Genomic DNA, 23,975 nt, shown 5'->3' with positions numbered 1-23,975 from the left:
CGATTGAAATGTTTAAAATTATGAAGGGAATTAGTACAGTGGATCGAGACTGTGACTTTAAAATGAATTCATCAAGAACATGGGGACACAGTTGGAAACTTGTTAAGGGTAAATTTTGCACAAACATTAGGAAGTTTTTCATCACACAGAGAACCACAGATACATGGAATAAATGATCAAGTATTGTGGCAGATAGTAGGACTTTAGGGACTTTCAAAACTTGATGTTATTTTAGAAGAATTAGGTGGATAGGACTGGGGCGAGATTTCTTTGGTTTGGACATGTGCAGTGGAGAGATGCTGAGTATAATGAGAGAAGGGTGCTAAGGACAGCGCTGCCAGGTAAGAGGAGTAGAGGAAGGCCTAAGAGGAGGTTTATGGATTTGGTGAGAGAGGGCATGCAGGTGATGGGAGTAACAGAACAAGATACAGAGGACAGAGAGATACGGAAGAAGATGATCTGCTGTGGCGACCCCTAAAGAGAGCAGCTGGAAGAAGAAGAAGGAGTTGGATAGGACTGGAAAGCTTTGTTGGGCTGAATGGCCTGTTCTCGTCTCGAGTGTTCTAATGTTCTAATGCTGGTTTAGCTGCTCTTTTGAACCTGACTTGATGTAGTCATCATTGATGTAGCATGTCTCACTGATCTGAACCTCCAGATCTGGAAACAGATAGTAGTCACACAGGGCCAGGTCTGGGGAAAAGGATGGATGTGGCATCTCTTTCTGTCTACGGTGTTTCTTAACAGCCTTTGTAACCCATGCGTTATGATATGTAAATGCTGGGGAATTTTATATACAGTAGTTCAGTATACAGTATGTAGTATAGGGAAACTATTGGAATCCACCAAAAATTCCATTTTGAGATTTTGATGAATCTCGACGTTTTAGACCTCCCTAAGTCCAAAAATACCATGTGTGTCTGTCTGTGTGTGTGTGTATATAAACACGAGAACTTGAGTACGCTTTCACTTAGGTCAAACAAATTTTCCATGCAAGTATTAGGTACAAAACAGATTTCTATTAACTTTTGGGCTATTTCGACTAACCGGAAGTGGTACTTTACCTTTTATTTATGCAGTTGCAGAGTCCGATTTATTCAGCTTTACTTTTATAACAATTGTTCAATATATTATTAATTTGATTTAAATTGTTGTTGATGGTTCTTTAATGTACATAATATAAAAATATAATCATTATCTTGTGGTTTACTCCTCCAATATCCATCCCCATATCTGAGTATACGAATAAGTCTAGAGGAGATCACTCCCAATTTTTTTTCTAAAGTAAGAGTTCTATGATGATTTTGAAACATAAAGAATATATCATTATATTCTCTTTTAATGGATCGTATGCAGGCCTGAAAATTTCCATGCAAATTTCCAACTTACAAATTTGTATTGCTCTCTTTGCTGCCAACTTTTGTTTGCCTCTTTTGAAAAGAAGTTGTTCTCAAAAGCTAATTAGTTTTCACACACTCATCTTTCCAATGATCATCAACAGGATGCAAACCTCAGCAGAAGAACCATAGGCAGTGAAACATATAAGCCAAAGATAAGCTTGTCAAGTTCACTTTATGTTCTGGTAACAGTTCAGTGACCTGCGACTTCAGGTTTTAAGAGTTTGTACTCTGCGTCAACTTAGTCTATAATAAACAATATATTTGTTGTAATGTTTGGTCATTTTGTCTGTTAGAATCAATAATTCATGTTGTCATCAGTATGTGCAGTAATTAAACAACATACGAACAATAAGAAATCCCATGTGAACACAAATGGCCAAACCATTAACCGATGTCAAAAGGCATCCCTGTGACCTATGGTTTATAATTACAAATAATTATCTTTCATGTGCAAGAAAACAGAAATAATTACACATCCCTTCCTGAAACTGCCCACCCTTTAGACAATATGTTTGTAAAAGTTATCCTTTGTGACCTCAGTGCCTCTTCCTTGGGAAAGCACATGTCAGTTGGGTCATATGTGTCCCTATGGAGTAATTAAAAACCATTTGCAGTTTCCTGACCATGTGTGAACTATGAAGCATTTTTCTTCTCTATGCATGCTACTTCATCAATAATCAGACATATTCAGGAGATCCCATAATCCACAATTTACTATATGTTTTATATTATTGGGTGGTAATGTTAAAGCTTCAGGTGAAATTATTATGTGAATCGTTATAGGTATACCACCTTAGAATGTATGGTGGACATGACAAAGATACTTAAGGCTTTCCACATCTGGACAGTGACCAGCATCGGTGACATCTTCAAAATTCTGAACAAAGTAGCATAAAGGAAATTAAGACAAACAGAGATAAAGATTTAAGCAAAAGAAACATATTTAAAGAATGTAAAATCTTCATTTCTTGCTATTTATGCCTTGCTGAATCTGATTAATCACACAGCCTGACGCTGTTGAAAACACACACAAATAATAAAAATAATTATAACTTTACATAACATTTTTAAACACACCCTATTCAATTCAACTCAGTAGCATTTGGTGCAAAACAGGAAACAATTAAGCAGGGTTTCATTATAGTAACGATTTTACAAATCTGAAATTTTTCTCCCTTGTCTGAAAAAAAACATCACAAAGAGGTGTAGGAAGAAGTGGTTAAAGATTTACAAAAAGGAGTAAGTCTGTTTTTTTTACAAATATATTACATTTAATGTAACATTTTTCATTAGTAGTTAATTTTCAAAAGATAGATAGATAGATAGATAGATAGATAGATAGATAGATAGATAGATAGATAGATAGATAGATGTGTTATTAATCCAAAGGGAAACCCAAGTATAATAAAATGAATCCATACAATTAATCTATATAATAAAATCTGTATAAGTAAAGTAAGTCATTAGTATGTCTGTTTGTTTGTTTTTTTGTTAGCTAATCACACAAAAACAGTTGAACTATTTTCATGAAATTCTTCATGTGCCTTGTAAGTTGGTCCAACTTAAAATATAGACTACATCAGGAAAAGGGGTTCCAATGCAGAAACCAATGCCAACATAAGGACTACAATTCCCATCAGGCAGCCCCCATTTATTTATACTGGTAACACCGGAGAGATCAGCTAGCACAGTATAAAGCTAAGCTAATAGCTAATTCAAATAACTTATATAACATATTACTGTGTACGAGTGCAATTTTAAGTATATAATGTTGTGATAGTGGCACATCTTATGTTGTTTAATTCTGTGTATCTTGTTAGCGTAAGGATGTAACACCAAGAGGAATTCCTAGCATCTGTGTTTCCTGGCAGTAAAGTTCAAGTTTGAATATTTAATTATGTTTATGAGTTCTGAAACATTATGATTTTTTTTGTGTCTTTCTTCACATAGTGAACCATAGACACATGGAATAAGTGACCAAGTATTGTTGTAGATAGTAGGACTTTAGGGACCTTCAAAACTCGACTTGATGGTATTTTAGAAGAATTAAGTTGACAGGACTGACTATCCTGTGAATGGCCTGTCCTTGTCCTGATTGTTCTCGTGTTCTAATGTTCGAACTGCGGTACTTGTTTTGAGAGATTGTTTACGTGCAAGTGACTAAATATTTCCAAATATGGCAGGGGGCACCTTGTGCCAAACACTACAACTTTGCAATGCTTTGGGATATGCCATCTAAACTTAATGCAATGATGGCTTTCAGATTGGGTCACAAAAGAAACTCAATTCCAGGGTTGTGAATCACAAAATGTCTTAGCTATGTACTGTAAAGTTTTTGTTTCTGTGTTTAATTTGTAAGACAAATCTTTTTAATCATTGTCAGAGGTGCCAGGGGCGACGACCCGGCTGGGACGCCATAAAGGACCGGAAGAGGGCGTGCGCCCGCCTTGGATCACATGGAGGCCGCCACCCAGGTTGCTTTGGGGGCCATGGGTTGAGGGCATGGAAGCCCAACCCTATAGGGGCCTGTGGTCATTGCCAAGGGGTGCCCCAATGCCTTGGGAACCCTGGACCTCAGTACTTCCACCACACCTGGAAGTGCTGGGGGGAAGAGAAGCAGGGGCTTCTGGGAGTACAGCCGGCACTTCTGCCACACAGGGGCGTGGCGGCGGGTGATTGCCAGGGAGCACCTGGAGCATATCCGGGTGAGGATAAAAGGGGCTGCCTCCCTTCATTCGGGGCTGGAGTCGGGTAGAAGAAGAACTAAGCAGAGGAGAGTGGAGGCGACCTGAAGAGTGGAGGCATTGTGTGTTGGCCAGGACTTTGGGAACCTGGGGTTTGTGTGCACTTTTGGACTTTGTAAATAATATTATTGTAAATAAACGTGTTTGTGGGTGAAAACAACATGTCTGCCTGTCTGTGCCCGGGTTTTGTTCACATCATATAAATACTTTATTTTAAAAATTAAGTGTTTAGCTTGCTACTTCTCAGCCATTTGCAGCTTGTTTATTACAATAAAGCAGTAATAGCTGAATATTTTGGGATATGGAATTTAGGTACAATAACGCCTAAAACCCCTTAGTGCATAAGGAAGTAAGGTTAACTTCACCTCTACAAATGGCACTTCATGTTGAGAGAAGATTGTAGATAATAATAATAATAATAATAATAATAATAATAATAATAATAATAATAATGATGAATGTTATTTACAGTTATGTTCACTGGACTATGTGCAAGAATCTAGAGATACAAGTGCCAGACAAGTATTACGAACACCAGCCAGAAAACGTCGTGAACATCAATGATATCACCATCATGTGGGATGTTCCAATAACAACAGATAGAACAATCCTAGAGAATCGTCCGGATATTTTGCGCTGCATAATAAGAAAGAGAGAACCTGCCTGTTGATCGATATAGCCATCCCAGACGACTTGAACATCATGTTAAAAGAAACTGAGAAGACCCGTAAACATAAGGATTTGGAAATCAAGATTAGCAGGATGTGGAACTGTAAAACTAGAACTGTGCCAGTTATGGTTGGATCATTAGGTACATTGAAGAAAGATCAGGATGAAAACTTGAAGATGCTCCCAGGCCACCCTTCAGCTAGTGAAGTGCAAAAGATCGCACTTATGGGCCCTGCACACATCTTTAGAAAGGTGTTAGGGTATGCGCAAAGCATAGAATTATTCAACTTTAAATTACATATCGAGTGCATCTTTCTCATTTAAAAAGGGGCTTAAAGTGGAGAAGGACAAACAAACTGTAAATGCCTTTACTACACTATTAGCACGTAGACTTAACTTGCTCAACTGGAAGAATTCTAACTCTCCTATTCTAAGTCAGAGGGTAACTGATGTTATAAACTATTTGAAACTGGAAAAAATCTAATTCTCACTTGCAGGATCTGTACAAAACTTTTTCAAAACCTGGCAGGACCTAATCAATAACATTTTAGAATAAGTATTTAAATTGAGGAAGCAGGTTCTCTCCCCTCTTTTATGCAACTTATCTTTATTCATTTATTAATTTATCTATTTACTAATTTTTACTAGCTTAAAGCTTTACTCTGCTGGCCTTGCTCTCTTTCTCAGAGATGGAGGTTGATTTGTTTCAAACTTTTTTTTTGTAAAATTTGAGTTATTTGTATGTAGTACTAGCATGCTGTACCGTGTTAGCCATTATGAATGTAGAGAAAAGCTAACCAAAATGACACCTTTTGCTGGCTAACTAAAATGATTACAATATGCAGGCTTTTAAGGCAACTCAGGCCCCTTCTTCAGGCAAGGTGTATGAAATGTTATTTGATTTTAATCTAGTCTATAAAGTACATATAAATCCTAAGCCTAAAAGTGCGATTTTATATGACGTTTTCATGTCATGTTTTTTGTCACGCTTTTAATCAGGCATCTTTTTAAAACCAACATATATATGTTTGGTTTCATTTTTTTCAGAATTTATCAAACTTGAATGTGATTTTTTTAGATTTTCAGATTCTTATTCCGTTTTTAAATTGTAAAGTAAAAAAAATCAAGAACTGCAGATCACATGACACGGCAGCAGCAGCAAGGCGGCAGCTGATCGAGCAAAGAGAAGGTAAAAAAAAAACTGTATTTGTTTCCCGTTGTATCACCATTTAAGAGGGGGTTTCAGAGGAGCCACCGTGTTTCCTTAGGGTTCGTTCAGTCCCCCTCTTCACAATGTGAGCGGCAGAGATGGGAAGTGGAAGGCACACAGTGTAGGCTGGTGGGTTGGCAAGCGAAATGAGCAGGGGGCAAACCCCCTAGTAAAATCAATAAAAAAAAAGAAATTGTTAGGTTAGGTTAGGGTAAATCACTTTGGCTTCTTGTTGTAGCCTGGATTTACTAGCTAAAACTGCAAAGACATCAGGTGAGAGGAAACAAACACTGAATAATAATAATAATAATAATAATAATAATAATAATAATTCTTTACATTTTACACAGTGCTTTTCTCACTACTCAGAGTGTTCTGCACCCATGGAGGACTCAGGACACAAACCCTTACTGTGAGGCAGCAGCGCTACCACTGATGTATGCAGCAAAAGAAAAATGGATCTACGTAGAATTAAATACATTTACTTAAGCAAATGAAACATCCATGGAGTTCAAGTGCGAACGCCCAACAGATCAGGTGGATTCGTTTCGACTTGATTTCCTTTTGCTAACCAAAGCCGTATCAGTGGGCCCAACCACAATCCCCCAGTTCCTGACGCATATATGGAACATGTTTTTAGATTCAGCACACTCATGACTGATAAAAATCTTGCTGTAAAAGGAGACTCCTCCAGAGAGCCTAACTAACTAAATAAATAAATATGCTTCATACTGGCTGGTGACTTTATTTTTTTTTTTTTTTCCTCCTCTGAAATGGAATCTTCTCAATGTATTATTTTGAGAGGAGAGCCCTGCAGCACCTTGTAGCAAGTCATAAAAAAACAATATTTCAACGTTATTGATTTTTCAGAAAATTGTTTTTTTTTTTTTTGCAGTACAATTTAATGCCCAGTGCTGTTTACAAAAAAAAATAGTTTACAAAATTGAAAGCACAATCTGAGTCACCTTGAGACTGCAATTTGCAGCAAGCTTTTTGTTTTAAATTTCAGTTTTGCCCGATTCTGATGGCAGATTCTGAAAAGTTAAAATGAAATAAAATAAGAGTTATCACCATAACCTTTATATTAAATAATCCCTTTTAAAGATACCCTATTTCATGAAGAGACCATAGTAGTATAGAGAAATAAAGCTGATGTCACACATAATGAAAATCTGAGAAAGGGTTATAGAGAGAAGGATTAGGGAAGAGACTGCCATAGCGGAGGAGCAGTTTGGTTTTATGCCAGGGAAGGGAGCAACTGGTGTAGTCTGCATTGAGACAACTGATAAAGAAGCATCCAGAAAACAGAAAGGTTTGCATATGGCATTTATTGATGTGTAGAAAGCTTATGATAGGATGCACGTTTAGAGGTCTGGAGGTGCACAAGAGAGAAGAGAGGACCAGAGAAGTATGTGAGGGTTGTCCAGGATATGGGAGGGCGTGAGGACTTGGGTTAAAAGCAGTGTTGGTGTAACAGGCAAGACCCAAGTTAGAGGAGGTCTGCACCACGGATCTTCTTGAAGTCCTCACCTATTTGATCTGGTCACGAATGTGTTGAGTAATGGGATGAATGACCAATCCCCCTGGTGCATGCCATTTTGTTGATGACACTGTGTTGTGTAGCACCAGAAAACACAAGGGGAAATGGAAGCTGGAAAATTGGAGAATGGCTATGGAAGACAGAGGGTTGAAGATAAATAGGAAGAAGACAGAATATCTGAGGTTTAATGATGGTCAGGATGCAGAATTTAGCCTGCCATTGAAAAGAGTGAATACAGTTAAATACTGTATCTAAAGTGGTGGCCCAAGATGGAAAACTACATTCAGAGATAACTCATAGAGTGCAGTGTGGATGGGTCAGTTGGAAGAAGGTATCAGAGTGTTGTGTGATCGAGGAATTAAGGTGAAGGTTAAGTTTTTAAGAGAGTGGTAGGACCAGCAATGACGTATGGAGTTGAGATATGGGCAGTAAAGGGAGCAGCACAGGAGAAGAAGTTAGATATGGCAAACATGAGAATGTTGAGATGGATGTGTGGAGTTATAAAAAAGGACAGCAAAAGAAATACAACAGCAGTTGGAGAGCTATCTAAGAATCGTGATGGTGCAGGTCCTGCTTCATGCTCCCGCTTCTCTTCAGGGAGACTCTAACACAACACCGTCGATGATGTAACTGAATGAGCTGGTCAATGAGGACAACAAACGAAGCAAGTGGAAAGGTGCAAAAGTGCTATTATTACAAAAACGAACAAAACAAAATCAAAGCAGTGTCTGTATAAAAGTGCAGTGCATCAAAATGTCAATAAATAATCCATACAAAAAAAAGTCAAATCCAGCCACAGGCATTGGGATCACTCCAGCCAAGCACAGCTCCTTCCCAGTCTCTCCAGCTCACCCCAGGCATGTTCAGCGGGAGAGACTTCAGCCACCGCGGTCCTCACACTACCGACCCCCATCTGCCAGATCCCTCGGAGTCGGTTGTCCTCCCGTCTTCTTTCTCGCACTCGTAATTGTCCCTCAGATCCCTAGTGCGGACTCCTCCACAATCGCAGCCTCTCTTCCATTCAGTGGGCACCATCCGTCCCTTGAGCGCCGATCCTTCGCTCTATTTGGGAACCCCTGACCGCTCTGACCTCTCTTTTACAGCTAGCTAGCTAGCTGGCTGGCTGGTTAGTTGGTTGGTTGGTTGTTTTGCTTTCTTTCGCCCCCAAAGCTGCGCTTGCGCTCACGCCCGTTCCTTTGTTTGTTTCTCCTTCTGTGCCGGCCCATTGTTATAAGGCTCCGTGGGCGCAGTGACTCAATCAAGCACCACAGGAAGCTGATTAAGCAATTGAGAATGACAGAATGATCGCACCCTCACGTGAAAGTGCAACCAAGTGCTCCATCAACTACCCGTGGCTACACGATCATGCCCATGGAGAATGGCACGGCGAATTGATTATTTAAAAAGCCACAAATCTTTTGTAGCCGTGGACCCGCTACACCATAATAATGTACTGGAAATTTGAAGATCTGGAAGTGGTATGGACACGTGATGAAGAGAGACAATGAATATGTGAGCAATAGAGTGATGGCAATGGAAGTTCTGGGGAAGAGAAAGAGAAGGAAGGCCAAACGCAGAGGTGGATGGATATTAAAGAAGATCTGAAGGAAAAGGGCTTGACTGGGCAGGAGGTGGAGGTTCAATGCCACATACAGTAGAAGTGGGAAAAGATTTAATAATAATAATAATTCTTTGCATTTATATAGCGCTTTTCTCACTACTCAAAGCGCTCAGCAATTGCAGGTTAAGGACCTTGCTGAAGGGCCCAACAGAGCAGAGTCCCTATTGGCATTTACGGGATTCAAACCGGCAACCTTCCGCTTGCCAGTGCAGATCCCTAGCCTCAGAGCCAGAGATTTAGAGGAAGAAGAAGAAGAACAAAACAATAATACTTAGTACAATGACACACAAAGAAAAATGAAAAATGAGGATACTCATATACAGCAATTTAAATTTAAATGTATTTGCTCAGCAGACACTTTTGACTGAAGAGGTCAACATAATCAAATGAACATTGGGGACTGTTTGGGGACAAGTGTTAATGGACAAGGGTAGAAAAATTGAACATCACAAGTGAGGAGCTCAGAACAATATACAATTCACAAGGTTACAAAAACTTCATAATTAATATCATTTATTCAGAAACTCATCAAAAAAGAAAGTCTTCAAACGCTTCTTAAACACATTGAGGGAGTCAGACTTCCAAATGGAGGTGGGTAGCTCATTCCACCTGCCAGGAGTTTCACATGAAAAGATTCTGGACTGATATTTGATATCACGCATAGATGGCATCACCAGATGTTGTTCATCAGTAGCCCTGAATGGTCAAGAAGGAACAGAGGACATCACAAGCGTCTCCATATATACAGTAGGTGCTGAACCATTGACTACCCTGTACACAAGCATCAAGGATTTGTACTTTAACATGTGATGCTACAAGGAGCCAAAGTCGAGAGTGACATGTGTCCACTTTGGCCAGTTGAACACCAGACGTACAGCTGCATTTTTTATCATCTGTGGTGGATTGTTGACTCATGCTGGTATTCCTACCAGAAGAGAGTTGCATTAGTCCAGGTGTGACAAGACCAATCAATGGACCAGGACATGTGCTGCATACTCCGTTAGATATGGCCTGAACTTATAGATATTTTATAGAGTGAATCTGCTAGACCAAGAACCTGTGGTAGAAGCAGGACAGATGGATATTGTGACCGTCTGGGTTGACTCCATCTGCCACAATGTCCTTGAACCCAGAACAGTTGATAGTCATAACCGAAATGAGCCAGTGCAAAAAGTGCTAGTGCTTTTATTATTCCCAAACAAAGTGTCTTAGTTTCTACTCTTTGGAAACCCTGCTGAACTCTCCTGTGCAACTTTGTGACCACAGTTTGACAAGATGTACTGAAGAAATAAAAAATTCATAAAAAGAGGTTAGAATTTAGTAAATAATCCAATAAAGATGAGGCTAAAACACACAGGATCAGACTTTCTCTAAAATTCTAGCCTGCCGTGGTGTTATCTCACCATGAGGTCTCCTCAGCTCACCTCAAGGTCTCCTTAGTCCATGGAAACGTCCACCAAAAGGCGCAGTACATCTTCTCATGGGCTTGTACCCCAGCTACTAGGGCAGAGTGGTGACTTTGAAGCTAAGGATCTGCGCTGGTATCCAGAAGGTTGCCAGTTCAAATCCCCGTCACTACCAAAAGAGATCCTACTCTGATGGGCCCTTGAGCAAAGCCCTTAACCTATAATCACTCCATGAGTGCTGCACAATGGCTGACCCTATGCTCTGACCCCAAGGGGTATGTGAAAACTAGCAAATCCCTAATACAAGAAATTGTATAAGGGGAAATAAAGAACAAAATCAAGTCACCGCCGAGGTGCCTCAAGCCCAACTCATGTCCCTCGCTGCATTTCCTTGTCATCCACATGGACCCCAAGAACCCTGCTCTTTTTGCCATCCACCACCACCGCATGTCATTAAGGCTGGAGCACACTCAGAGTGGTTGGTCACTCCTACTCCCTAGTAACTTTAGCAGTAGCGACCCTGCCCCTCGGACATCGCCCAACCTTGACTACCTGTCTCCACCATGTCGCACTGGCTCTGCTGTGATCCTGTCTGTCTTCTTTGCCTTTCTTTCTTTCTGTTTAACCTCCATACTTCTCTTTCTTGTCTCTTGACCTGTCTGTTTCCTCAGGCTCTTTTTTTTATACTGTTAGTGATGCAGGTGTGGTGGCACTGATTACCACCCCCAGAGCGCTAATGAGGCAATCGACCAAGCTGCACACGTCTGGACGTGAACACACAATCGCTCGATTACCTCATCAAAACTCCAGAGCTGTCCTGCCACGCTAACATATACACCTGCACCAAAGGATCCTAAGAGAGCTCCTTTATTTTTACCACAGTGCCACAGACATTGATCACCATCCCAAGGTTACATACTGACTTGACAGGTGTTAATGATCATGTAACCAAGCTGAACACAGATGATGCCAGGTTGATCTGGAGATGGTGTTCCTTCATCCATGTTGCAATAGCAGTGAGATGTGCAGAGATTCCAGCTGATACCATGTGGTACTGTGGAGGGAACGAATCGTACTGCTGTATATCATCAGCCTAGCGCTAACAAGAGAAATCGTGGGACTGGATGATAGGGCCTAGTGAGGAGGTATATAGGGAGAAGAAAGGACAGGCCAACACCGATCTTTGGAGTACCCTGGTACTTGCCTAATGCACCCTTGACATCTCTCCATGTCAAGACACATGGAAAGATCTGCCCAAGATGTAGGACTCAAACCACCTGAGGGTGGTCCCAGTGATGCCAAGGTCAGAGAGGGTGGCAAGGAGGATATCTGGTGGTTGACCAAGTAGAAGGCAGAGGAAAGATCTAGCAGGATGAGGAAAGATGACATACTGGTACTGTTGCTTTAGCCTGTTGTAACATGTTGATAGCAGTAAGTTGAACTGTCACGGTAGAATGGCCCTTCTTAACTCTTTGAGGGCTGAATATTAATTTCCAAAACAATGCAATTTTTTGAAAAGCACACAAAGCAATGGTTTCACACATAAATCAACATAAACATCTGTTGCTTCATGCAGTTCGCCATCTCTTGTGGCTTGAGCCATTCACAGGTAGCAGGCTGGCTGCCAGGCTGTCTTCACGTGGTGGGGATTTTAGCAGTGACAGTCGCAGTGCAACACAGTCTGTTTTGAACCCTTGTCATTTTAAGTGACAGCTTTTGATCACTGGTATCAACATTGAAGTCCGACAAGTCATAGTCCAATTCAACGATAATATGCAAAACATCATCCTTGGAGTAGTTTTGTTCATACATTCGCTTCAATCTCTCGCAAGATGTCGATGCCATTTGTGCTGTCGTTTACTCCTCGCTACTCACGCAAGCACAAGGAATCTCGGTCAAACTAACACAGTTAACGTTTCTTCTACCAAACCGAGTGGAACAAAAACGTAATAGCCAGGTTTGTCACTGTTTATAGTTGATTACCGCCATCATCCCCTCCTGTTGACAAAAGTTGACATCCTCCTGAAAGAGTTAAAGCACGACTGATTACGATCAAACAGTCTGTTCCAAAGAGTTAGTTAGAGGCAGCATGTTCCAGTGTTTTAGATGGAAAGGAGAGGAGAGAGACTGGTCTATAATTGTTACTTGAGATGGGATGAGAGTGGACTTCTTGAGAAGATCGATTATTAGGGCCTGTTTGAACAATGTAGAAAAAGTCCCTGTGCTGAGTGAGGTGTTGACGACAAAAGGCCAGCAGTTAGCTGTCACTTGATCCAATCTTAGAATAGTTCAACATCCTGAGATGATCTGTGTGCTGCAGTATTTATAGCACTGTATCCAGCAATAAACTTAAACTGAGCCCAGATTTGACACTCTACTGTCGTTCACATGAAGTGGTTGGAAATTTTTGAGGTAAGGTAATAATACTCACTGGTCAAAGTGCCGGAAAGTGGTAGTATGTTAACACTTGCAATTAAGAATTTCACTGGAATCTACACATGTGTTAGTATTGACCCTATTAACCTATAAATGTTCTGGCTAGTGATGACCAAAATCATTCACAGCAAAATCCCGTGTTGTAAAAAAAATGTATGGAACAAATAGATTTTGGCTACGAGCAAAGTTTGGGCCATTGACACACAAAGAAAGACATTTTGTCCTGTCTGGAAGAGTTTAATTCTGCAAGTGTCTACCTGTCGTTTACTATTTAAATGAAGATCTCTGGATGTTTAGGTGTATATCTCTTGGGTTTGTGTATTTATTATTTAGAAACTTTTATTAGCTACCACTCCAGCTTGTGGTTTTTATAGACAGGACATCAAGGCCTAGCTGAGCATATAAGGATGTCCAGTTGGGGAGGCTAGGGGTAGCACTGTTGCCTTTCACAGATGTTGTCCTTTTTGCTTCATTTAACTGTGAGTTTTGTCATGGACTTGAGCGATTTGCTGCTGAGTATGAAGTGGCTGGGTTGAGGATCAGCACCTTGAAGTCTGAGGCCATGGTTCTCTCTCGAAAATGAGATGATAGCTCTATTCAGGTGAAAAGGAACATCTGCCCTTAGAGGAGGTGTTTAAAAATCGCAGGATCTTGTTCAGGAGTGACGGAGAAAGAGAATGTGAGATCAACAAATGGATTGGAATAGCAACAGCTGTTCTCAGGGTACTGTACCAGTCCATGGTGGTGAAGACAAACCATCTTGGTTTACCTGTTGATCTACATCCCTGCTCTCACCTATAGTCAGGAGCTGTTGGTAAATGACATAAAGAATGAGATTGTGAGTACAAGTGGCAGATGAGGTTTCTCTGCACGGTGGTTAGAATGACTCTGTGAAGGGGTGAGAAGCTCAGCAATTTAGGATAGCATCAGAGTAAAGCTCTTCTGGATTGAGAGGAGACAGTTGAGGTGGTTTGAGCATTCCATAAGGATGCCTCCCAGGATACTCCCCTAGAGCTGTTTTGGGCACATCTGGGATAATATCTCTTTACTGGGTTGGGAACACCAGGGAATTCCCAGAAAAAGCTAAAATTTGTAGCTGGGGAAAGGAAATTCTGTGCTGACCTGCTCTTACAGCCACCCTCACCAGGAAAAGCAGCTTCAGAAAATGAGGCACAATTGATTATCTATTCACTTGTACTCCCTCTCTCAAATTTCATCATTTTCTCCTGGTAATGATAATGGTAGCAACAGTCAAGCTGGTCTACATCAGTCTATCCTAAACCCTCCTGGGAAACTCACAGGCATCTCCAAGATAGCTGAGACATGTTCTCTCCACCATGTGTGCTCAAGTTTGCTCCTAGGTCAACTCTCTGTGGAGGTTCTGAGTTTATCTTCATTTGAAGTCCCATACTGTCTCCACTCAATCAGCAGAAGAGTGACTTCATCTTGAGATTCTCCCAAACTGTTGATCTTCTCACTCTCCGGTGGATAGTGCATCTGTCAACCTGAACTCGGACCTCTTTTCCTTCATTTACAATTACTGTCTCTTTCTTTTGCCCATTAACCAGAACCTGTGACCATAGTTAGAACATTAGAACAACTCTGAAAAGGAGAAATCTCTTCAGTCCAAGTCAACGTATTTCTCCAAAATTAGCTCAGTTTGAGTTTTGATGGTCCGTAAAATCTTAGTGTTTGCCACATGACTTGGTAACTTACTGTATGAAGTATGACAATTTAATTCCCGGAATGCACCTCTAAAAATATACATGTGGAACTGTACACTAGTGGCTACTGTCGCCTTCAAAGTACCCTCCTTGTGCATCTATACAATGACTTAAGTGGCGCTCCCATTTCTGGAAGCAGGCCTGGAACTCAATTTCTGGAATACTGTTGAGCAGCTGACTCACATTCTGTTGGATATCAGTTACATTAGAAAGTCTTTGTCCTTTCAGCGTAGCTTTTAATTTACGAAAATAGCCAGAAATTACAGGGAGCTAAGTCAGGTGAATAGGCAGGATAATTTAATTGGGTAATCAATTTTGTCACCAAAAAGTCTCTCACAGTAAAGCCTTTTTGTTTGCCACATGACTTGGTAACTTACTGTACGAGGTATGACAATTATTTCCCGGAATGGCCACGTAGTGTCACCCGTGACGTAATTGTATTGAAATCACAAAAACATGTTTGAACTAATACGTGCATAAACTGCAAGCTGATAGAGCCAGTTGTTAGCTATTAGGAAGGTAATAGATATTCTATGTGTACACTTTGGCATAAAAATGGATGGTCGAAATTTAGAGCAACGTATTAATATTACATTTTTTGTTAAAATTGCCAAATGAGCTACTGAAATGTTGCAAGTGGCATATGGTGAAGATGCTATGAAAAAGTCGAGTGTGTTTGAGAGGCATAAGAGTTTCAAAGATGGGCGAGAAGATGTGACGGAGCATGCAGTGGAAATCCCCTGATTAACCGTGCCCTAAAAAGGCACGCATGTCGCACTCATATTTTAAGACCATGCTGGTGTGTTGCTTCAATCATAAGGGAATAGTCCGCCAAGAATGTAATGAACAGGGACAAACAATCAACCAACAATGCTGTTTAGCGTGTGTCAGAAACCCCCTCTTAAACAGTTTTTCAATGCGAAACAAACTCACTTTTACAGCTCCTCTTTGCGGGTTCTTCTGCCGGCTTGCCATGCGACATGTTCGAACATTTAAAAGACCGAGCCACGTCCATCCTGTGCTCTCTCACTCTCCTATCTCTGTTCCCCCAGACTCACCCAGCTCTGGTCACTGCTACCGGCCTGCTGGTTCCTCTTGATGAAGAAGACTTTGTGTTCTTTTGAGCAGGAGTCGGGGCTGATGCGTCAAATTTGACAGTGTTTGTAATTAGCAGAGCAGCAATAAAGTTTCTACTCCTTGGAAACCCTGCTGAGCTCTCCTGTGCAACTTTGTGACCCAAGCTTGACAAGAGGTACTGAAGAAATAAATAATCTATAAAAAGAGTGTCCATAAAAACAGTGGAGGTTAGAATTTAGTAAATAATCCAATAAAGGTGAGGTTATAACACACAGGATCAGACTTTCTTTAAAACCTTAGCCCACCTTGGTGCTCTTTCACCATGAGGTCTCCTCAGCTCACTTCAAGGTCTCCTTAGTCCACGGAAATGTCCACCGAAAGGCGCAGTCCATCTTCTCAAGAGATTACGAGATTCTGTTTGAAGAAAAAAGGCCCAAATTGTGGGCTAACAAGTGGATCCTTCATCACGACAATGCACCAAGTCACACTGAGCTCACTGTGAGAGACTTTCTGACCACAAAAGCGATTACCCAATTAGATCATCCTGCCTGTTTACCTGACTTAGCTCCCTGTGATTTCTGGCTATTTTCGTAAATTAAAAGCTACGCTGAAAGGACGAAGATTTTCAAATATAACTGATATCCAACAGAATGTGAGACAGCTGCTCAACAGTATTCCAGAAAATGATTTCCAGGCTTGCTTCCAGGAATGGGAATGCCATTTAAGTCAGTGTTGAGATGCTCAAGGGGAGTACTTTGAAGGCGACAGTAGCCATTAGTGTACAGTTCCACATGTATATTTTAGGGGTACAGTCCGAGAATTCAATTGTCACACCTCGTCTTCCATATGTCTATGGTTGGAGATGGGAAAGTGAATCGACAGATTCAGTTCTTTTTCATAAACATGATCCTGTACTGCCTTTTACTGTACACATCCACAAATCAATTTTCCAAACCCACTTATCCAATTCAGGGTTGCAAAGCACAGGTGTTTATCTCCGTGTGACGTTTTCTAACAACCCATGTAATGTTAAAACTAATAAATTACTTAAGACATGTAAATTGCCTTTAATTGCACTTACCAATTACAGTGAAGGACACTGAAAGGATGGGATATATGGCAGGAGCCGAGGGTGCTTTCACAAGCTGAGTGGTCTGGCATTGATTGCTGATATCCATGATGGAGAGGTTGTGTTTGTAGATTAATGTGCAGTAGAAGAAGACAAGAAGATTAAATGTTTGGAAACACTTTTATGCCTTTAACTCCAGAAAACTGAAGTCCATTGTGTCCTTCCTGTACATACACTGCAGGATGCTACCTCTGCAAGCAGCTGTTCTTTGATTCTTTTCCCCGAGTCAGCAAGCTGTGCACAGTTATAAATGGTGATGTCAGCCAAAGTGCTATTTAAATGAAATCACAATCACAGGCGATCGTATTTTACCTAAGACTTGTGCTTATTAACAGTGAAGTTGGAGCAGTACCAAGCAGATAAAGTGGCCGTTCGGTACTAGCAAAGACCAAACTCATTAATCAATTCTGAACAATAAGTTCAAGTGCACAGTTTTATTTATCCTCTGTACCTAATACATCAGTGTTTTTCTCTCAGTAACCCAAAAAAGACAAATTGTGATTGTAACTTATTATTGTATATTTGACAAGCTTTCAAAATAAGTTGCAAACCTTCTCAGACGTCTTTTTTTGTAATTGAAGCCAAGGCAAGTTAAGTGACTTGCTTCATAAGGCAGGAATTGAAATGGCAACCTTGATTTAACGTCCATCGCCTTAGTCCAGGCATGTCAAACACGCGGCCCGCATGACAGATCCTAGTTAGTACTAAACTTGTACAAAATGATTACTATCATTTGTGATTGAATCATTCTGAATCTTCGGCGTTACTTATTGACTTTTCTTACTTCTGCCTTCTGACAAAAGCACGTTTTCCCATTGGAATTATGGTACCGGAAACATCATCTGCTAGTATAGCCACAAGCCTTGACCAAAGTTAATGAGCTGTGATGTCGCAACTGAAGTGCTAGGCTGCGGTCCACGGCCCACTACCGGGCCGCGAGAGAACTGCCAGCAACGGAGACTCACTCAGTGAAGGGCTACAGCAAAAAGGCTGCTCCCTTCACTGAGGACACTTTTCAGAATGCTAGGCGGGCGGGGCTTTGCAGCGGCGCAGAAAGAGGAGAGAGACCGTGGTGAGAGAGTATTACAACAAAGTATTTTTATGTTTCTGACAGTTTCCCCATATGACACGAGTCCACAGAAATCTTGTTACTACGAAGTACATTCAGCAGCAGATACTTTCATTACAACGAAGTGACCTTGAAATGCTTGAATGAATCATCCACAGAGCAGTTAGTTCTGTGGTCACAGCTCAGTTGTGGACATTTGCACAACGATCCCCAAACAGAAACACTGTAAAAAAATGTTCTTTCTTCGAAATTTCCTCGTGCTGTTTTTTTGCTGTTGTTTTGTGTGGTTCTAAGTGATACCTTTTCCTTATTGCTCGTCAACATTTGAAAAACATCCATTAGAATTTAACTCATTATCACCCTTCTATAGAAACGGCATACTTGTTATATGTAAAAAAGAAGAAAAATCTTGGGTTGCAAACGTAAGTGAACTGCTGCATTTGAAGACGCCGAAAAAGCCGTTTTTATGTGATTGCAGTGATGCTTGATCAAGAAACATTCCTATTAATGTGACACTCATTCAAGAATATATGAGGTTTTTAAACTCTCTTGGGACCCGGACAAAAAAATCTCACACGCGGCAATAGCGTTTCGGGATGCACTTTGGCTTGTCGGTCCCGTTGGGTGGAGGGGGGGATCCCAGATCCCAAAAGAGTTCAGAAACCTCACAATATGAAGAAGAAGAAAAGGATAATTTGTCTTCTGACTGATAACGGTGCCAACCACAACATGCTTCCGCATTTAGATAATGTTCATGTTGAATTCCTCCCACCCAATTGCACGGCAGTGCTTCAGCCATTGGATTTGGGCATCATTCGCACCCTAAAAATGTATCATCGCAAGGAAATGCTGAGAAAAATTCTCGTCAGCATAATTTGTAGACAGGAGAAGATTAAAATAACGCGAAAGAAGCTGCTTCCATTTCCAACATCCTCTCTTTGTGATGCACGTTTACTGCAGCGACAGCAACCAAAACGAGATTGCGGAGTAGACTGAACATAAGCAACACACTTCGCGTGTCACTGTCTTCCATCCTTACCAGATGGGATCGTCTGGTTGCAGGAAAACAAGCTCAGGGCTCTCACTGATTCTGCATTATGGTAAGCTGTATAATTTCTATTACTAAATTATAACTTAATAATAATAGAAATGTAATGTAAATTGTGTATAAAACTGCCCTACGAACCCTCCCATAATCACCCCACAAACTCCAACCTCCAACAACCTACTGGTCCCTGGAAAACTTTGCTTCTAGTAAAGCGGTCCTTGGTGTCAAACAGGTTGCGGACCACTGGGCTACACTACTGGCTGGGCTGCTGAGACTGGCCACTGGGCAGAACTGACCAGCACAAGTAGTAATAGCTCACATATTTTCACGTTTTTTTTGCTATAGTTTTATGTAATTTTGTGCTAGTATTGTAACGAACAGTTAGTGCAGACTACAGCTGAAGATCTGAAGTGGACGCGAGAAGTTGGTGAGTTGTTTATTAACAGAATTTTGTGATTTTGAGTTTGTATAATTAGTATAGGTCAGGGGGCTTTTTGCATATCGGCTTATTTTACAATACAAACTTTGAAGTAAACTTAGTAAAGTAAAATTTGATTTTTGGAGGATTTGTTTGGAGGGTCACACACCCCTTTCCAGTGACCTCATGATTCCCATGCTCTCCCAATCCGTCTACTGACTTCATAGGAAGAGTCAACAGCGACATGAATGTCACTGCTGAGGTAATTACACCTCTCGACGAGGTCAGCACTCTCTCCACAGACAGACACACTGCTGATGGCCATGCCCAATTGGTCATTAAAGGTCTGGATGTTGGTTTTTATCAGGCTTCTCGCTCAGTCTCTCGAGAGCCCTGATCAGAGCCTGATGACAGACTTTAATTTAAGGGTATTTACATAAATCTCGGTCACAGCATGTAGAACTGACAACACTTTTTTGACATGGTCCCCTCCATTTATTGACACCATAAAGTTTGGGACAATTTGCGTGACAGGTGTGTATGCTTCATTAGAAACCCATACTTGCTTCCACCATTTGGAATCTGTAGCTGTCATCGTTCAACATAAGGACAAGAGCTGTGCCAATGAAAATCAAAGAAGCAATTATGAGGCTGAAAAACAAGAATACAATTATCGGAAAGCTTAGAATGACCTAAATCAACTGTCTGGAATATCAATAAGAAGAAGGAATACACTGATGAGTTTAGTAATCACAAAGGGACTGGTAGGCCAAGGAAGACCTCCACTGCTAATGACAGAAGAATCCTCACTATGGTCAAGATAAAGCCCAAAACGCCTGTCTGACAGATCAGAAACAGTCTTCAGGGGAAGAATGTGTGTCAGAGACGACTATCAGCAGAAGACTTCATGAACATAAATACAGAGGACACACTGCAAGATGAACACCACAAAAACAGGATGGCCAGATTAGAATTTGTGAAAAAGGACTTCAAGGAGACTGCAGAATTCTTGGAAAAGACAAAGATTAACTGCTGTATCAGGATGATGGCAAGAGCAAAGTGTGAAGACCAAAAGGAACTGCCCGAAATCCAAAGCAGACCACCTCATCTGTTAACCATGGTGCTGGAGGTGTTATGGCTTAGACATGTATGGCTGCCACAGGTCCTGGCACACTTCATTGATGATGGACCTGCTGATGGCTCAAGTTCCAGTAAACTAAGCTTCAAAATAATGATCCTAAACATACTGCTAAGGCAATACAGGATTTTATCAAAGCAGAAAAATGGAAATCTATTGAATGACCAAGTCAGTCACCTGATTTAAATCCAACTGAGAAGGCCTTCCATATGCTGAAGAGAAAACCTAAGGGGGTTAGACCCCAAGACAAGCAGGAGCTGAAGATGGCTGCATTAGACGCTTGGCAGAGCATCACCAGAGAAGACTCTCAGCACCTGGTGATGTCTATGAATCGCAGACTTCAAGCAGTCATTGCATACAAGGGATATGTGACAAAGGACTAAATATGACGGCCCTAATAGACCTGCCATTATGGGGCCCTGAAATGAGGGAACTGTGTAGATCGTTTTGTTAGGCTTAAGTACTTAAATATACGTAATATTTTTAAACTGTTACTAACACTCTGCTATTCTGTTTCTCTTCTCTGTATTCTGATGTGGCACTTAGTGCCACTGCTCTCCTGCCAAGCTGTTTGCTTGCCTAAGATAAAGTCATCTCAGATAAAGGTGCTGGAATTATCGGGTAGAAGGGTCCTTTCATCTGATTGGCTGGCCTATCACTGATTCAGCTGTAGAATGACCAATAGTGGGGAGACGGCTTGTTGGTCAAAGTCTCCAGGACTCTGACAATGTCTGGCTTGTCTGACTCCTTTTTGAACTCTCTGGCTGTGGTTCAACGATTAACTGATGGACAGATGTTGTTGTTTTCAATTAATGTGAATTACCTTCTACTTTGTTTTTGATGTATTTGAACAAATTGGTATCATCATATGTGATAGTTCTGTCTGTGGTGAGTGGTGCAATCTATCCTTGAATTTTGCCTTGAGAGTTGTTGCTGCACTTGGTGAGGAGTGCTGTGCAAAAACAAAGTAGCCTGTGCTGTTGTAGTCTATCTTTGAGGTGGCCATGATAGATTGATCACCTAGCATTGTGAAGAGGATCACTTGTGTTCTGTTTTGTATGTTTTATGTACTCCTTTTTGACAACCATTGCTCGTCCAACCTACTTGAAAGAGGGGTTATCTCTCTGAATTGCCTTTCCCAAGATCTCTTCAAATTTTTTTTCCCTGCAAGGTTTTTTTCTGGTCTTTTTAAAGAGTCAAGGCTGGGTGGCTTTCAAAAAACAAGGCCTGTTAAAGCCCCTGTAGGCATTTCTTATGTCAGTGGTTCCCAAACTCGATCCTGGGGACCCAGTTGTGGCTGCAGGTTTTTGATCCAACTAACGTCCGTTTTTCATTGGACTCTTAGCCTAATTAAGTGAGTCATTATTTCCCAGTTTCTGTGTTTTAGAGCCAATGTACATATTACAAACAAAGTTTGGTAGATTTGTATTAAAATGTAATAAGCAGTTATATGGAATATGTAGTTTTTTTAAAGTCATTAACAGTATTTTCAACCTAAATTTTCTTTCTTCTTTTCTGGGTGTTCTGGTTATTTAATTCATTATTTACTAATTAGCGAGTCTGACACTGAAGTCATTGCTGCTTTCATCATCCCGGGTGTCTGCTATGATGGTCGCTATTTGCCACTGTTAGGGTTAAATGAAGGGAACAAACTACACAGGAAAAGGGGAAAATAATAGGAAAACAACAAAAGAGAGTTAATGATTTATAGCTGTAGAAAAAAATAGACATATTTCTAAACTGGGGGGGGCAACACCCTCCCCCACCCCGGCGCCTTCGGGGGCCCAACCCCCAGTTGCGTTCAGTCTGCTACTCGCGTTGTGAAGAGGGGTACTGAACGCACCCCAAGGAGACGCAGTCGCTCCTCTGAAACCCCCTCTTAAACGGTGATACAATGGGAAACAAATACAGTTTTTTTTTACCTCATCTTTGTTCGATGAGCTGCTGGATTCCTGTTGCTGCTGTGCCACGTGATCTGCATCTCACATGGCGCTTCGAACATTTAAAAGCCTGTACAGCAGCTGTCTTTGTCATCTACTCTTTGTCTTTTATTTTTGGCCCCGGGCATGGTTAAATCTTTTGGCACAAGGTCTCGTCTCTCGGGACGTGAGTTCTTGATATTTTTTAGTTTATAATTTAAAAACAAAATAAGAATCTGAAAATCTAACAACATCACATTAAAGTTCGATAAATTCTGAAAAGAATGATACCAAACATATATACCATATTTACTCGTGTACCACGCACCCTCGTGTAAGACGCACACCCTAATTTTTACAAAGAAAATCGCGATAATCGTTTTCCCCCGTGTACAACGCGTGTTGTGATTGTATAGGAAGCGTTTAGAGAGAGAGAGAGCGTGATCGAGCGAGAGAGAGAGAGTGTGAGTAAGCGAGCAAGAGAGAGAGATAGCGCGAGCAAGTGAGCGAGAGAGAGATAGCGCGAGCCCAAGCAGAAGAAGTAAACATTACAGAATGATATTTTCTCGTGTATGATACGCACCTGATTTTCTAATACTAATTTTCGGGAAAAATGTGTGCATGGTACACGCGTAAGTAGAGTATGTAGGTTTTAAAATAAGGCCGATTTAAAGCGTGACAAAAAACGTGACATAAAAACGCAACATAAAATCGTTGCACAAAATCGTTCCACTTTTAGGCTTAGGATTTTATATGCATATAGAGTAGATGTCTTATAAATGTAAAAGCCATACTGTTGTGTTTTTCTGAATGCAGAATAAGAGAAAAGTAAAAAAGACCAGCTAATTAAATGAGATCAGTTGATATTGATTATTATCACCAATTGTGAATCTGCTTGGAAACAAAAACCTGCAGCCACACTGGGTCCCCAGGACCGAGTTTGGGAACCACTGCCTTATGTGATTTTGGACTGTACAAAAAAATAAATTGTTGTTGCTATCATTGCTATAGTGTTTTAATTACAGTTTCTTGGGTAACAATTTGGGTTTATTTCTCCCTCTATTAGTCTTCTGGTTTAAATCCCTTACTTGTTTAAATGACTTCCCTCCTGGTCACACCATTAAGTTTAATGGAATCTGGTGCTAATATTAACAGAAATGGTCTAGCATTCATAAAACTAACATTAAAATATAATGACATCAAAACATAGTGTAGAAATATAAACTAATTTAAAAAATAACCAAAAGGAAAAACACATGAGTCGGGGATAAGAATTATAACACTCGTGACCCTGCCTTGGAATGGAGAGGCGGGTGAATATAAAACAACAGTATAAAAAAAAAACTGGAAACCGAGCAAAGAAAAAGCAATTATGAACAGGCTAACGGAAAGCGTATTGCTGCCCAAACTCAATGTGTTTTTTATCTACA

The sequence above is a fragment of the Polypterus senegalus genome, chromosome 2 (genome assembly GCF_016835505.1).
Source record: "Polypterus senegalus isolate Bchr_013 chromosome 2, ASM1683550v1, whole genome shotgun sequence".
Classification (NCBI taxonomy): domain Eukaryota; kingdom Metazoa; phylum Chordata; class Cladistia; order Polypteriformes; family Polypteridae; genus Polypterus; species Polypterus senegalus.
This window is presented reverse-complemented; position numbering follows the sequence as displayed.